General features: G+C 46.6%; 1 pseudogene; it reads right to left on the bottom strand.

The window, feature by feature from the left end:
* The window catches only part of LOC114630712, an 11,275-nt pseudogene extending 7,479 nt beyond the window's left edge, over positions 1-3,796 (bottom strand).
* Between the last annotated feature and the right edge of the window lie 11,235 nt (positions 3,797-15,031).

The raw sequence follows: 15,031 nt of genomic DNA, 5'->3' as shown, positions 1-15,031 counted from the left end.
GTGTACCTATGTATACATGTATGTGTGTGAGCATGTGTGTATATGTGTATGTATGTATGTATGTATGTGTGTGTATGTATACATGTGCTGCTCTTGAGCTGCAGAAAACTCGACTGACATGGAATTCACATCTCAAGCTCCATTCCTCTGAGAGATGAGCACTCTGAGGCAACCATTCTCTGCCTTTCTGTTGGGTAACCGGAACATTCTCACGGTGAGCCAGAGACCTGCCTAGGCCCTGAGAGAAACTGTGCCCTTTGCCACAGTGACCAAAATGAGGTGTTAGACTGGGCAGAGGCTGGTCTCAACTTGACCAAGGTTGCCAGCCAACCATCTGCCTGAAGGATTCAGCTGGTCATGTAATTAATTGATTATCCTTCCTATGCAGTCTTGCCCAACCAGATACTTCTTGTTGAGAAGCGTTCTCTCCGGATGTATGAGCACCTGGAATTCAGAATCTGGTATTTGGGTGGAGGGTTTGACAGTAGATCCCAGCACTGTCCATGTGACACCTCACGCTAGGGTTACACGTTGGTGGACCAAATCCACTTTCCTTGAGAAAGCCTCTAGGGCTGTGCCCAGTGTGAATAGAGAGTGAAACCCGTTTCTCCCAGGACCTCTCTTTCCACCCATTTTCTTAGTGTCTGGTCCTCCTCCTCCATAGGCACACTTGGCCAGTCATAGGATAGTGTACCAGGCTTGGTACAGCTGCCCCATGTTCTAAGAGTCCTGGAAGCTGTTCCCTCTTTCTATAATTAATACCTACTGAGTACCTATGTACTCTAACCCCCTTCTGGCCCCCCAAAAAACAGAAAGAAAAATGGTCAGAATCAGGCCTGGTGGCATAAGCCCGTGATCTATGGGAGGTTGAGGCTGGAGGGTCACAAGTTCAAGACCCACCTGGTTTTATAAACCAGTTTGGTCTGGTCACAATTAAAAAAAAATTTTAAAGGGACTAAAAGGGCTGGGTAGTTCAGTGGCAGAGTGTGAGGTGGCAGAGGGCATGTGTGAGGCCCCAGGCTTGACCCGGATACTGAACGGAGTGGGGGAGGAAGGGGAGGGCAAGAAAGAGGAAGAAAAGAGAAGGTTAAATTCCTGAATGTGACTCAACTCTTTACTTGCTGTGTGAATTTTGGCAAGTAACAACAACTTTGTGACTCCGTTTCCTTAGGTATTCTGCTTTGATAGGTCATTGTAACCAGTGAATAAGATAATCCATATGGAATAGGCAAAATTGTTCTCCTTAAAATTCATATTCTGAAATACTAACCCTCCCTCAGGAGCTTTTGATGTAATAGTGTCCAGAGATAAGATCTTTGAAAAGATGGTTGAGTGAAAAGGTTGCGTTAGACTCGATCCGAATTCAACCTGACTCATGTAAAAGGAAGAGGAGGAGTGGAGGGGGAGGAGAAAGAGGAGAGGAGGGGAGGAGGAGGGAAGGAGAAGGAGGAGGGGAAGTGAAAGATGAAGAAGATGAGGAAGAAGAGGAGAACGAGGAAGAGCAGAGGAGAAAGAATAGGATGAGAAAGAGAAGGAGGAGAGGGGGAGGAGAAGTGAGGAGGAGGGGAAGGAGGAGGAGGAGAATGATAACGACAACTGGGCCCCATACAAACACAGAAGAAGACCATGAGAACACCTAGGGTATGAACAGGCAGCCACACAACAGCCATCCACAAACCCAGAAAGAGGCTGTAGAAGTGGGTCCCACACACACCCTGACCATGGATTTCCAGTCTGCTGAACCACAAGAAGATAAATTCTGTGGCTGAAGCCAGAGGTCCCACATGAAGCACTGTACCTGGCATGGGATATTCAACCCTCGCTAATCACTATCTTAAACATGACATTGTCTCAGCATTGTATGAGCTTCCTGTTGCTGCTATGACAAATTACTGAGTGTCCTGGTTCCTAAGTCTGTAAATGTATTGCTGTGTAGTCACTGGGTAAGGTCAATATGTCACCAGGCAACCTTCCTTCTGAAGGCACCAGGGGAGCAGCCATTTCCATGGCTCTTCCCACATTATAGGCTTGGCTGTTGACTTACTCCTCTAGCCTCAACAGCCTTAAATGTGTCCTTCATCAGTTCTCCTCTCTTATGATGGCACCAGATCCACCCAGATAGTGTAGGACAGCTTCCCGTCTCAGGAACCTTAATCGCATCAACGAAGTTCCTTCAGCTGTGTTAAGATGCCAGTCATAGATCTGCAGGAGCAGAGTGGGGACATGTGTGGGGGACATTATGCTGCTTACATATAAGTATCAATTATTATCTGTTTTGTCTTAGGAGACAGGGTCTCACTATGAAGCCCAGGCTGGTCTTGAGATCATGGAGATCCTCCTACCCAAACACTCTGAGTGCCATTATGGCCAATTTTATTAAAAGGGGAAAACCAAACAAACAACAAACAACAAAAAAAGAAAGGTAACAAATTCAGATCAATATCACGCATGTAAAAATACTAAGTAATCTATGCAGAGAGAAAACACAGAACAAGGGAGGGAGGAGGGAGGAAACGAGGTGGGGGGAGAGAGAAGAATAGAATGGAAGGATAGGAGACAAAAGGCAGGGAGGAGGGAAAGCCACGGTGGGATGATGGTGAAGGCAGCAGGCAATGTCTACATGAAAACATCATAATGAAAAATGTCATAATAGCCATCATCCTTGTGTGCTAACTAAAAGTTAAATTACAAAAGAAAATACGCGGGTGCAATGAAGAGGGGAACAAAAAAATGAAGGGAGGGCAGGGGAGGGATAAACTAAGGCTGTTTGAAGAAACCATAAAGAAACATACTATTTCATGTTTGTGAAAATAATTGTAACATATGATATATATTACATATATATGTGAATGTGTGTATACACATATATATATATATGTATACACACACACACATATGTATATGTATATAAGTTTGACGAAGTAATGTTAATGATGGTAATCTCTCCAAGAGAGACAGACTAAGAGAAACCTCAGTATCGAGCATGTGAAATCTCTCCTCCAGTTGCCCGCCCGGCCAGTTGAAGAGATTCCCACAACAACATAAGCTGCTGCTGCTGCCCTCGGCTGCCTTCCAGAACTCAAAGGTGAGACTATTGCTGAAGATACCACATACATTGGATCCAGCATCGAGCTTCAGCTGGCCTGGAAGCCTCCTTCCTCCCCAGGACCAGCTCTCATGCTATCCACGGAAGCTGTGTAAGCTGCCAAGGGAGTGAGCTTGAGTAGTCCTACCCAACTAAAATGTCCACCAACCACAGCAATGAGCAGCCCCACATGACATCTCAAGGATGCGACAGTGGCACTTATAGCCATCGCAGTCTACATGGATTTAAGGCCCGTTCAATAGGAAGGAATGTGTTCCTGGTATCATGAAGCCAGCCAGCTGCTCGTGCCTGGTGAGGTCATAGACCAGAGGAGAATCTACTCTTGTCACCTTTAAACCCAGTATGATATCTAACTGCATTTTACTTCTGTATCCTTAGATTCACAGATCCCTCTGTGTGTGTGTGTGTGTGGTGTGTGGTGTGTGTGTGTGTGTGTGTGTGTGTGTGTGTGTGTGGTGTGTGTATGTGTGTGTGTGTGTGGTGTGTGTGTGTGTGTGTGTGGTGTGTGTGTGTGTGTGTGTGTGTGTGTGTGGAGGGGGTCCTAACCTCATCAAAGAAGCTTCTTTTGCAACTGATGAAAATCTTGGGGGTACTCAATCCAGCCAGGATATCTGCTGTGAAATAGTGTACCCATGAAATCTCAAAAAATTACAGTCACCTACACAATGACATCAGCAGCTGACGTGCCATCGTGGCTGGAGTAAATCTCACGAGACCCTACCCCATGCCCCAGGTAAAATGAAAGGCAGTTCATTGCTGCTGAGAGAGCTCTAGGCAGGAGCTCCCCGATAAAGGATCCAGTGCCAAGGGTCAGCCTAGGCCATATACGTGCAAAGGGACACCAAACAGACTCAGCAGACTCTGTGTGTGTGTGTGTGCATGCGCGTGTGTGCACACGTGTGCATGTATGTGCGTGCATTCATGCCCATGAGGCTGTATGTGTGTGCACGTGTGTGTGTGTGTGTGTGTAACAATAATAAATAAAAAGAGGATATGAATTTGAGAGAGGAGGAAAAGAAGGATGGAAATGATAGAAATACAGTACTCAGATATGAAATTATCAACAAAAATTCATTAAAAAATAAAAATACAAATACAAAACTATACCCTAGTGTTTTGGGGAGAGGGTCAGGACTTAAATTCTTTTTTTTTTTTTTTTAAATTTTTTTCCTCTCTTCATCTCACATTTCCCAGGCTGGCCTTGAACTCACTATGTAGTCAAGGATGGCTTTGAACTCCTGAACTTCCTGCCTCCAAGTGCTAGGATTACAGGTGTATGTACCATACCTAATCTTTACTCATTTTTTAAACTTATTTTATTCATATATATATATATATATATATATATATATATATATATATTGTCATGGATTTCAAAGTATATAGTTTTTAAAGTTAAAAATATCTGTTTTTTAAAAAAGAGGGAATGTGCCAATCTCTTCCAGGTACTCTTAGGCTAGGGATCTACCAGGAATCAACAGCACCAGAAGCTCTGAGGAAGCATTCTACAAGTGTGGGCAGAACTCTGTGGAGGATGGGCAGGGGACTCACTACCTGGGGAATCCCAGAAGGCCTTGAGGAGGTGGCAACTCTATAGAATTCTTACTAATAAAGAAGGTTGACGAGGAGAAGATCAATGCCAGTGACCCCAGCAGGCCATCGTAGTCCTGCGGTCCTTCATATCCCCGTGTGGGCGCTCTGAAGGAGAGGTTGGAGGTGGGAGTTGTGGAGAGACTGTACCAGCCCCAGGCAGAGGTTAGCACAAAGAAAAGAGCAGCAAGCACCTGGTGAGAGGCCACCCGCCAGGCCCTGAGTCCAGTGCTGTACAGATAACTTCTTCTTGTTTATAAGTGGAATTGGGTCAGGGTCAGGGGAGGGGGAGGAGAAAGGGCTTGACCGGGTGAGAAAGGACATACAAGAAGGCATCTGAGGAGGTACAGTAGGGACTGCTCCTGGGTTGTCCCGTGCACATAGAGGAGGAGAGCCAAAGCTGGCGACAACACTGTATAACCCCCTGCTGTAGCCCCTTGTGGCCACAGACAAACTGGGTTCACCTGAAAGGGAGGCTGGAAATGAAAAAAGGATGGACAGGCAAGAGAAGCATGAAGCCAAGACAAAGTTTCAAGGCTGGGAAGGGCACACCCTCCCTAACCAGGCACACACACTTCTGGGCCTCTCACACCCCATTTCCTGCTTTGGCTTTCCTACAGATCCAAGTGGCAGGATCTTAGGCAGCCTACTGGGGTTCAGGTTCTACAGAGCTGCCCCACTGGCTTGACCCCAGACCTGGTGCCTCAGGACAGACAAAGCATCTCCAAATGGTGAACCAGGAAGTTGGCCACAGACCTATCCCAGAACATCTTGGCAATACTCTTCAAGGTTACACAAGCCAGAGTGAGCAGGGTCTGATGCAGGGGAGCAGGTGTGGAGGTTCAATTTATAACCCTCCACTTCCTGTGCTCCTGCTTAGCAGAGAGGTTATGACCTGAGGGTGTAGCTGCAGGCCTGACCGAAGGACAGCTGCTCAATGGCATGATGGTCCAGAAAGTGGACTCAAGTCCCTGTTTGCCAGTGACAAGCTATGTGACTTTGGACAAGCTATGTAGTCTCAATTTCCCTGTCTCTCACTGGGTCAATGATGTAGGTTGCCGCATGTGACATATTGGGATACAGTACAGCCATGGAGATTCTGGTGGCCATTCCTTGTAGATCCTCAATAGGTCTCCCAGCTGGGCCTGGCTGACAAGGTCATCTTAGGTCTCCCTCATCCAATCACCTGCTCACACCTACTCCAGGGACATGGCATGGTATGTAGCACAGGGGTGTTGTCATGAGGTGGTGGTGATGGAGTCGGTAGCTCTACATGATGGTAACTGTGGCCAGATGGTGTGGTGAAGGAAAGGCAGGGCCAGGCAGAAGCCTGAGCTTCAGAGTAGTAGACTTCCTATCAGGAAGATCTGCCTAGGCTACAGACAACTGGGCACCCTTGCTTGCCCTAAATGCCCAGGGTTAGGGGGTCAGAGATGACTTAACGTGCGCAGAGATGTCTAGCATATGCTCAGTGGTGGTTGGGAATAGCTCTGTGTACCAGGCATGTGTGCACCTAGAGTTCAGAATCTGGCATTTGGGAAAATTTTGACAGTAATATCCCAACACTGTCCATGGGACAGATCCACACTGAGGCTATGAATTTTGACAGTAATATCCCAACATTGTCCATGGGACAGACCCACACTGAGGCTATGAATTTTGACAGTAATATCCCAACATTGTCCATGGGACAGACCCACACTGAGGCTATGAATTTTGACAGTAATATCCCAACATTGTCCATGGGACAGATCCACACTGAGGCTATATCCCAACATTGTCCATGGGACAGACCCGCACTGAGGCTATGCAACAGCGGGCCAAATCTACTTTTCTTGAGAACGCCTCCAGGGCTAGACTCAATGGATGAATAGGATGTTCATTCTTTATCAACCCCTTGGTCTTCCCTCTGTCCTCTACTTGGTGTCTGGTCTTCCTCCCTCGTAGGCATACATGGCCAACCATGGGTTAGGGGATGACAAGGTCAGGTAGGTTTGTGCATGTGTGTGGATGCACATGTCCATGCATATGGAGACCGGAAGCAGTCACTGTCTGTCTTCCTACCTTACATTTGGAAACAGGGTCTCTTCCTGAACCTAGAGCTTATCAATTTGGCTAGGCTGGTTGACCAAGAGATTCTCAAAAATCCTCCTGCCTCCACCTTCCCAGTGCTGGGTTATAGATGTGTACAGTGCTAGCTTTTTATGTGTGATGGGTATCCAGACCTTGACACTCACACTGTACAGTGGGTGGTTTACCATCTTCCCTGGCCTAAGAGACTTAACTTTTAAAAGTGGTTTTAAGTTTCACAAAACAAACAAACACAAAGTATAGAGTCCTTGCCTTATATACACAGGGTCTCTACTGTCAACTCCTGAGCAAGAATGGCCAGTTGCTTATGTCTACAAGCCCAGATTGATCCTCATTGTCATGTAAAGCCCAAAGTTTACACTAGGGCTCCCTTTTGGAGTTGTAGTCTCAAGGGATTTGACAGCTGACTAATTTACCATTGTATCATATAGAATAGTTTCCTTGCCCTGAAAATCCTCCACAATCCTCCATCTATCTCCCCAGCCTCTGGAAATCGCTGATCTTTTGACTATTTTCATACTTTTGTCTTTTCCAGAATATTATATAGTTGCAGTCACGGTGTGTTTTCCTTTCAGACCTTCCTCTTCATTGTGATAGAATAGCCAGCAAAACAAATTAAGGTTATCTGGCCCATCACTTCAAGGTATCCATGGAGCCCTGGTTCCAAGGGAGCAAGAGTACACACACACACACCACATACACAACACACACACCACACAAAACACACACCACATCACACACACACCATACACAGACATACCACACACATACACACACACATACAACACACACACACACTCAACACACAACACATACACACCATACACACACATACATACCACACACAACACACATATATACATACATAGCATACACACACACTACACACCACACATACACACACACACCAGACACATACACCACACACAACACATGCACACACATACATACCACACACACAACACACACACACATGAATACACACACACAAACATGCAATGGTAGTGTATACCACCTGCTTTACATACTAACAGTGAAGAAGCAGAAAGCTCAGGCTGGAACCCAGTCAGGTTACGACTGTTCAGGATACAACCTAAAATTGACACCAACCTGGGATGAAACGTTCAAACCCATGAATCATGGGGACATTTCACATTCCAATCACGGTACTCCTTCCATTTATAAATATGCATTTAGGGTTCTTCTGTGGCCTTTTGTGGCTTGGTGGCTGATATCTTGTGAGCAGTGAGTACTATTCCGTTGCCTGAATGGGCCACAATTTATCCATCATTGTAGATGGATAAATACCGCCTCTGTATCTTCTAAAGATACGGGGGCATCTTTCCAAGTTTGGGCACTAATGAATGAATAAAAAGCTTTTATGAAACATTGGTACAAGCCAGACACTGAGGTATACACCTTTGATCCCAGCATCCAAAAAGCAGAAGCAAGCAGATCTCTGTGAGTTCAAGGTCAGTCTGGTCTACATATGGAGTTTCAGGATAGTCAGAGCTGTGTAGAAAAACCCTGTCTCAAAACAAAACAAAAACTGTGGGGGCATGTTTTTATGTGAATCTCAACTTCCAACTGCCTTGGAGTAATACAAGAAATACAACTGCTGAATCATTCAGTAAGAGTATGGTTCGTGTCATAGGAAACCACCCCTTTATCTTCTAAAGATGCAGGAGCAGAACCCATTCCCATCCTTGCCAGCAGGAAGGATGAAATATGATTCAATGAGGACCATTTGGCCATTAGTTGCTAGAGCAAGAACTGCCTTTCGCTCTTCCACTTGTGCACTTAAGTAGCCAGTGCTTGACCACATTTGCCTCTCACACCTAGCTCAGGCTCACTCAACATTCCCACTTACCTCGGGTGTGAGAGTTAAGTCCTGGGACAGCTTACCCAGCTCCCTCTCTTGCCACATGTTCTAGTTTGCTTTCTGTTGCTATGATAGACACCATGACCAAAGGAACCCCAGGGGGGAGAGGGTTTGGACTACAGCTTACAGTGTATCGTTGAAGGAAGTCAAGGCAGGAACTGAAGCAGAGAGCATGGAGGAACCGCTTACTGATGCACTGTAAGGTCACATTTGGCTCCCCTTCTTATGCTTCCGGGCCCACCTGTCCAGGAGCAGCATCATCTACAGTGCGCTGGGTCCTCCTCCACCAACAATTAAGACAATTTCAGGCAAACATGCCCACAGGCCAATCTGCTGGAAGCAATCCTCAGTAGAGGCAATCTCTTCTCAGCTGTGTCAAGCTGACAACTGAAACTGGTCAGTAGCCTTGTAATATCAGTTGTCAACTTGTCACACAAACACATAGTCCAAGCTTGAAAAATCACACAGTCTTTAAAAAGTTTCAACACTTTAAAAGTTCAAGTTTCTCTTTTAAAAAATCCCTAAGTCAGCTGGGCAGTGGTGGCGCACGCCTTTAATCCCAGCACTTGGGAGGCAGAGGCAGGTGGATTTCTGAGTTCGAGGCCAGCCTGGTCTACAGCCAGGACTACACAGAGAAACCCTGTCTCGAAAAACCAAAAAAAAAAAATTCCCTAAGTCTCTTAACTGTGGGCTTCCTTACAAATCCAAAATAGGGGCTGGAGAGATGGCTTAGCAGGTAAGAGCACTGGCTGCGTTTCTAGAGGTCCTCAGTTTGATTCCCAGCAACACATGGCAGCTCACAACCATCTGTAAGGGGGTCCAGTACCCTCTTCTGGTGTGCAGATGTACACAAAAACAGAGAACTCGTATATATAAAAATACCTAAGTAAATAAACCTTATTTTAAAAATCCAAAATAAGCTACATGCTTTCTTATCCAAAGGAGGAAGAACCAGGGCACACTTACAATCAGAGAAAACCTAAACCAAAGCCCAGCAATGTGAACAGCACCCACAGCCTCTGTGGTGTGTTCTGGCAGCACCTGGCCTGTGCCCTGACCCACACTGACCCGAGTCCAGGTGTTCAAGCCTCACTGTACCCAGGGGCCTCCTGAAGGGCCTGTCTCCTTCAGTAGCCCCAGGCATTCCAGGCTCCAAGGAGTCATTAGGACCAGGTCAGTCAGGGCCAGCAGGAAAAGAGAGCAGACCTCCTGGTTCTCCTTTCTCTCTCCTCCCTCCCTCCTTCCTGCCACTTTTCCTCCCGCCTCTGCCATCTTTTCTCTCCTTTCTTCCTCTCCCCTCCTCACACCCTCTGTCCTCCCTTCCTGTTCTGTCCCTTCGTCTCTCTCTCTCTCTCTCTCTCTCTCTCTCTCTCTCTCTCTCTCTCCCTGTATGATGTGGAATTCAGATAAACGGTTTTTGAGTGAATAATTCGGCCACAGTTTGGCACATCCATAGTGTTGTGCAAACATCACTTGTCTAGCTGTAAACACGGTCCTCATCCCTGAAGAGAATCCCACAGCCGCCACCGGCTTCCCTCCCAGGACCTGGCAACTGCCAGTCTCTCTTCTGTCTGAGTTTACCTAGTCTGGCAATAGATTAAGTGGAATCTTATAACATGTGCTCCTTTAGGTCTGCGTCCAAGTGCTGTCCTTGGATCCCTGAGGAAGGAGAAAGGTCAGGAACCTTTCACCTTTGCCCTCCTCCCTGTCCCATGCATCCTCCTCTGCAACTCCTACCTACAGTGACATGACCTGAATCACACAGCTACAATATTTCCCATATTTCCCATTTCTTCTAATCTTTAGCACAATACTTTAAAAGCCTGTAGATTCAATCAACAAATTGTTTGTAAAGGTTGTGTGATAGGAGAAGCTCAAATTCAAGGCTAGCCTGGGCTACAAACAGATCAAGTTCATGGCCAACCTAGGCACTTTAGTAAGATCCTGTCTCAAAATAGAAAGTAAAAAGAGGCTAAGGATATATAGTTCTGTGGTAAAGCACTAGCCAGCAGAAGAGAGTGAGACTCTAGGTTCAATCCCCTGCATGGGGACCAGGGAAGCCAGAGGGCTCCAGAGGACAAGCCTTACTGGGGATCCAAATAGTCAGGGAAAGATCAGGGGTGTCTTATCGACCAACTGTGGCCTCAGCACTCGGATCTCTGCACAACTCCTGACAGTCAGGATGGATAAGTTCAAACAGGCCAGCCATTCAAACAATTCATCTTCCAGCTAAAGGCTGGAGGCTGGAGAATGGTCTATCCTGGGAAGTCAGATGCTAAGACTAGAAACCTGTAAGCAAAAGGTTCAGTCCCTTCATAGTTTGAGAGATGGTGTCACCTAGATAGAGATGGGAGGTGGCAGTGGGAGAAGATGGGACCTCGGAAGTTATACAAGGGGACTGGACTTTAACTGGAGTAGAAAAAGGAACCAGGATGGTTCCAGAAGACCTATAGAAATGCAACTTCCCATTCAGGTTGGAGATTACAATGGCTTCCCAGGGCCAGGCAGACAGAGCTGCTGTTCCCGCCCTCCTCTGGCTGAAGTTCCCACAGGAGGTCTTAGTACTCCCACAGAATAATTAAATCAGCTGGGTGGTGGTGGAGTAGGCCTTTAATCCCGGAAGGGGCAGAGGTGGGGGGCGGGAAGGGGCTGGGGGTGGAGGTAGGGGGGGAGCGGTGGGGGCGAGCGGCAGGGCTGGGGCAGGGGCAGGGGCAGATTAATAGCTGAGTTCTGAGGTCAGCTTGCTCTACAGAGTGAGTTCTAGGGTAGCCAGGGCTACACAGAGAAAGCCTGTCTCAAAAAACAAGCAAATAAGCAAACCAACAACAATACTAGGTAACTCAATCATCACAAAGGGTCCAGAGGGTCCAGTGGATGCCAGGGCTCAGGAAATCCTTCCAAGGAGTGAAATCTGGGAAGGAAGGGGTTATTGATGGATTGAGGAAGAAGAGGGGGAAAGACTGTGAGAACCAGGGGACCGTGACACCTGCTGCTAACTAGTGTCTCCTGATAGGACAGGGGGGTGCACACGAGCTCTCAGCAGCATGGCTGCCTAAACAGTGACACTACCAGTAGATGCCGGTGAAGTAACACTACATGCTCGCTTTGAGCACACATGCTCAGAGGTATACATAGCACACACATATACCCATTTAATAATCTTTTTAATCCCAGCACTTGGGATGCTGAGACAGGAGGATCTCCAGAGGATCACGAGTTTAAGGCTATCCTGACTTCGTCTTAGATGATGATGATGATGATGGTGGTGGTGGTGGTGATGGTGGTGATGGTGGTGATGGTGGTGATGATGATGGTGATGGTGGTGGTGGTGGTGATGGTGGTGATAAATAGGCTTCCAGATGACACTCTAGCATCTAGGAAAGTGTTATGCAATGTTCTAGAAGGAACCAAGGACATCTAACGTGGCCATTGTAAAAAGTGTGAGGCCGGGAGTCGGATCATTTGAGCCCGGTGAGACCTGAGGTGGGGCAGGACAGACAGACGGACCCTCTTACACATTCTGGACTTACCCTCAGCAAAATAGGAAGTCCTCCATTATGTAAACAGGATCCTGTTTTGAAAAATGGAATTAACTTCATTTCCCTTTTGGACTCAGTACGTGTAACCGTCCCCTGGTCAGCTCAGACATTCACTGTCTGAGAAACAGAATAAGATGCCAAGAAAGTAAAAACGCTTAGCTCGTGACATCCAGCATGGGACCTCTCAGCCCCACAACTGTCTTGAAGCGAGGAGAGGGTTGTGACGTCACAGGCTCTCCACTTATAGCCCGCTAGCAGTATACTCAGTAAACCATTTTTCCTACTTTTTAAAAAAAATCGTAGGGACTGGGAATGGCTCAGAGGGTAAAGCGCTTGCCCACAGGCAGGGGGTGGAGGAGAACTGAGTCTCAGATGTTGTCTGCTAACCTCCATATGCACACTGTAGCACATGCCTCCCACACACATACATCCTATGCATAGACACATACACATGTGCTAGTAAATCAAATTTTAATTTAATTAAAAAAATAAACAATACCTTTAAAACCATGTAATGAATGTCTTTAACCCCCTCCTAAGAAATCGAAAGGCAAGCTTGGTCCGAACCTTTTAATAAAAGAATAGAGGGGCTGCCTGGGGCTGGTGAGGTGGTTGGATCGCAGAGGGGAGCCTACCGTTTACTAAGCCAGAATAACTCCTCACTGATCCTGAGTACTTTTATCCGCAGGTAAGCTTAGCACTCACCCCATCATCAGTGAAAGTTCTCATTGCAACAGAGAGAGACCACTCCAGAAAACCACAGCCAATCAAAACCCAGAGGACAAGTGAGGACGTGGTCCCTGGCTCCAACTGCTACACCTGTACCTCAGCTCCTGCACCTAAGGCTCAGGAAACATCACGGAAGAGACAGGAAGAGGGCAGGAGCAGACGACCAGGTGAGACTGTGTCTCCTAGAAACGACAGAGAAGCCTCATGGTACCTGAGCAACATGGTACCTAAACAAGACCTGAAGAAGCACAGCACCAGTAGACATCCTAACAAGGGAGGGGGGCGTTTACATGGCCCAACCGCGGACTGAGACCTAAGGCAACCAAGAAATGCTGAGGGGAAGAAATAGTTCTCCAGAAGTGAGCCCCCGGTGGATTATGTCATACCAAGTGGCCAGCCCTAAACCACATACATACAAGAAGCACTTCAATGGACTGAGTATTATAAGTGTACGCGTGCGTTCCTGTGTGGTGTGTGTGTGTGTGTGTGTGTGTGTGTGTGTGTGTGTAAGAATAGTAATTAGAAATAGAAGAGGCTGTGTGTGTAACAACAATTAGAGAAAAAGAGGCCATGATTTCCAGAGGCAGTGGGGGTGGGAGGTAGGTACATCTGAAGGATTGGAGAGAGAAAAGAGAAGGGGAAATGAGGTACTTATTTTTTAATTTAATTTTTAAAAAGGTACCTTTAAAAGGGGGAGAGGGAGCAAAGGGCAAATAAGTCCCGAGGGACAAAGCTAGAATAGCCTAAAGTGTGTGTGTGTGTGTGTGTGTGTGTGTGTGTGTGTGTGTGTGTTCGTGCCACAAATGCATATGGACATCAGATCTATCTTACCAATTTATAGGATCAGGGGATCAGACACAGGTCATGAGTCCTCTATTGATTGGCCCATGTTAGCAGCATTGTAAAATCTTTTCAGACACACACTGGGTTTCTTTGGAATTTTTGTTTGCACGTAAATAGTATACCTGACAAGTAGATAGTAAAACTGACAAGTTTTTGCATCAATAAAACTATGGATTTATAGTCCCCCTTTTTAAAAAATTAACAGAGGAAAACCCCGGACCTTAGTCCAAAGGATTCTGGGAGAAGAACACAGCAGAAGCACAGAGGAAGTCAGATGTGTATCATCCCTGCTTATCTTCCGGTAAGTACCAAACATCCAAGGTTCGTTAGACGAGGGAGGGGCAGTGGTTCAAGGGCCCGAGAGGAGCTGTCCAGGAATACCCATTCCAAAGTTTCATATCAAAGTTTCGTGTTGGTCAATTGGTGTCACTGGGCCACCAGAGAAGAGTTTTAAATTGAACCTTACCAAGCCATATTGGGTTCCTGTTTTTGTTTTGTTGGCTTTCTGAGTATAGCCTACAGAGTTTCTCTGTATAGCCTCAACTCAGAAATCTGCCTGCTTCTGCTCCCTGGGTGCTGAGGTGAAGGGAGTATGCCACCACCTGTTTTCCTGTGTGTTTTAAAATATCTATGCCAGATCTTTAGCTAAGGTTTTTGCATGAGAGTGACCTCAGCAGAGAGTGAAAAACCTAGCTAAGCCTTTGTCCTGGCTGGTTTTCTGTCATCTTGACAAAAGCTGGAGTTATCAGAGAGGAGGGAACCCAATTAAGAAAATGCCTCCATAAGATAAGGCTGGAGGCAGGCCTGTATGGCATTTTCTCAATTAGTGACTGATAGGGGAGGCACCAGCCCATTGTGAGTCATTCCAACCCTGGGCTGGTGGTCCTGAGATCTATAAGAAAGTAGGCCAAGCAAGCCACAGGAACAAGCCAGTAAGCAGCACTCCTCCATGGCCTGTGCATCAGCTCCTGCCTCCAGGTTCCTGCCCTGTTTTGAGTTCTTGCCCAGGCTTTCTTCAAGGATGAACAGTGATACGGAAATATAACCCAAATAAACCTTTCCTCTCCAAGTTGCTTTGGTCCTGGTGTTTCATCACCGCAATAGCGTCCCTAAGTAGAACAGCCTTTAAAAACTGTGTATTGAAGGGACTAAAATACCAAGACAGCTACTGTCTGTGGTTTGCCAAAGTCTTAATAATCCTTTAGCCAAGATGCTGTAACAGGAGGTGGACCCTGAACACTCTGGCCAAGA

Source organism: Grammomys surdaster, unplaced genomic scaffold (assembly GCF_004785775.1).
Source record: "Grammomys surdaster isolate TR1022 unplaced genomic scaffold, NIH_TR_1.0 343, whole genome shotgun sequence".
Taxonomy (NCBI): domain Eukaryota; kingdom Metazoa; phylum Chordata; class Mammalia; order Rodentia; family Muridae; genus Grammomys; species Grammomys surdaster.
This window is presented reverse-complemented; position numbering and strand designations above follow the sequence as displayed.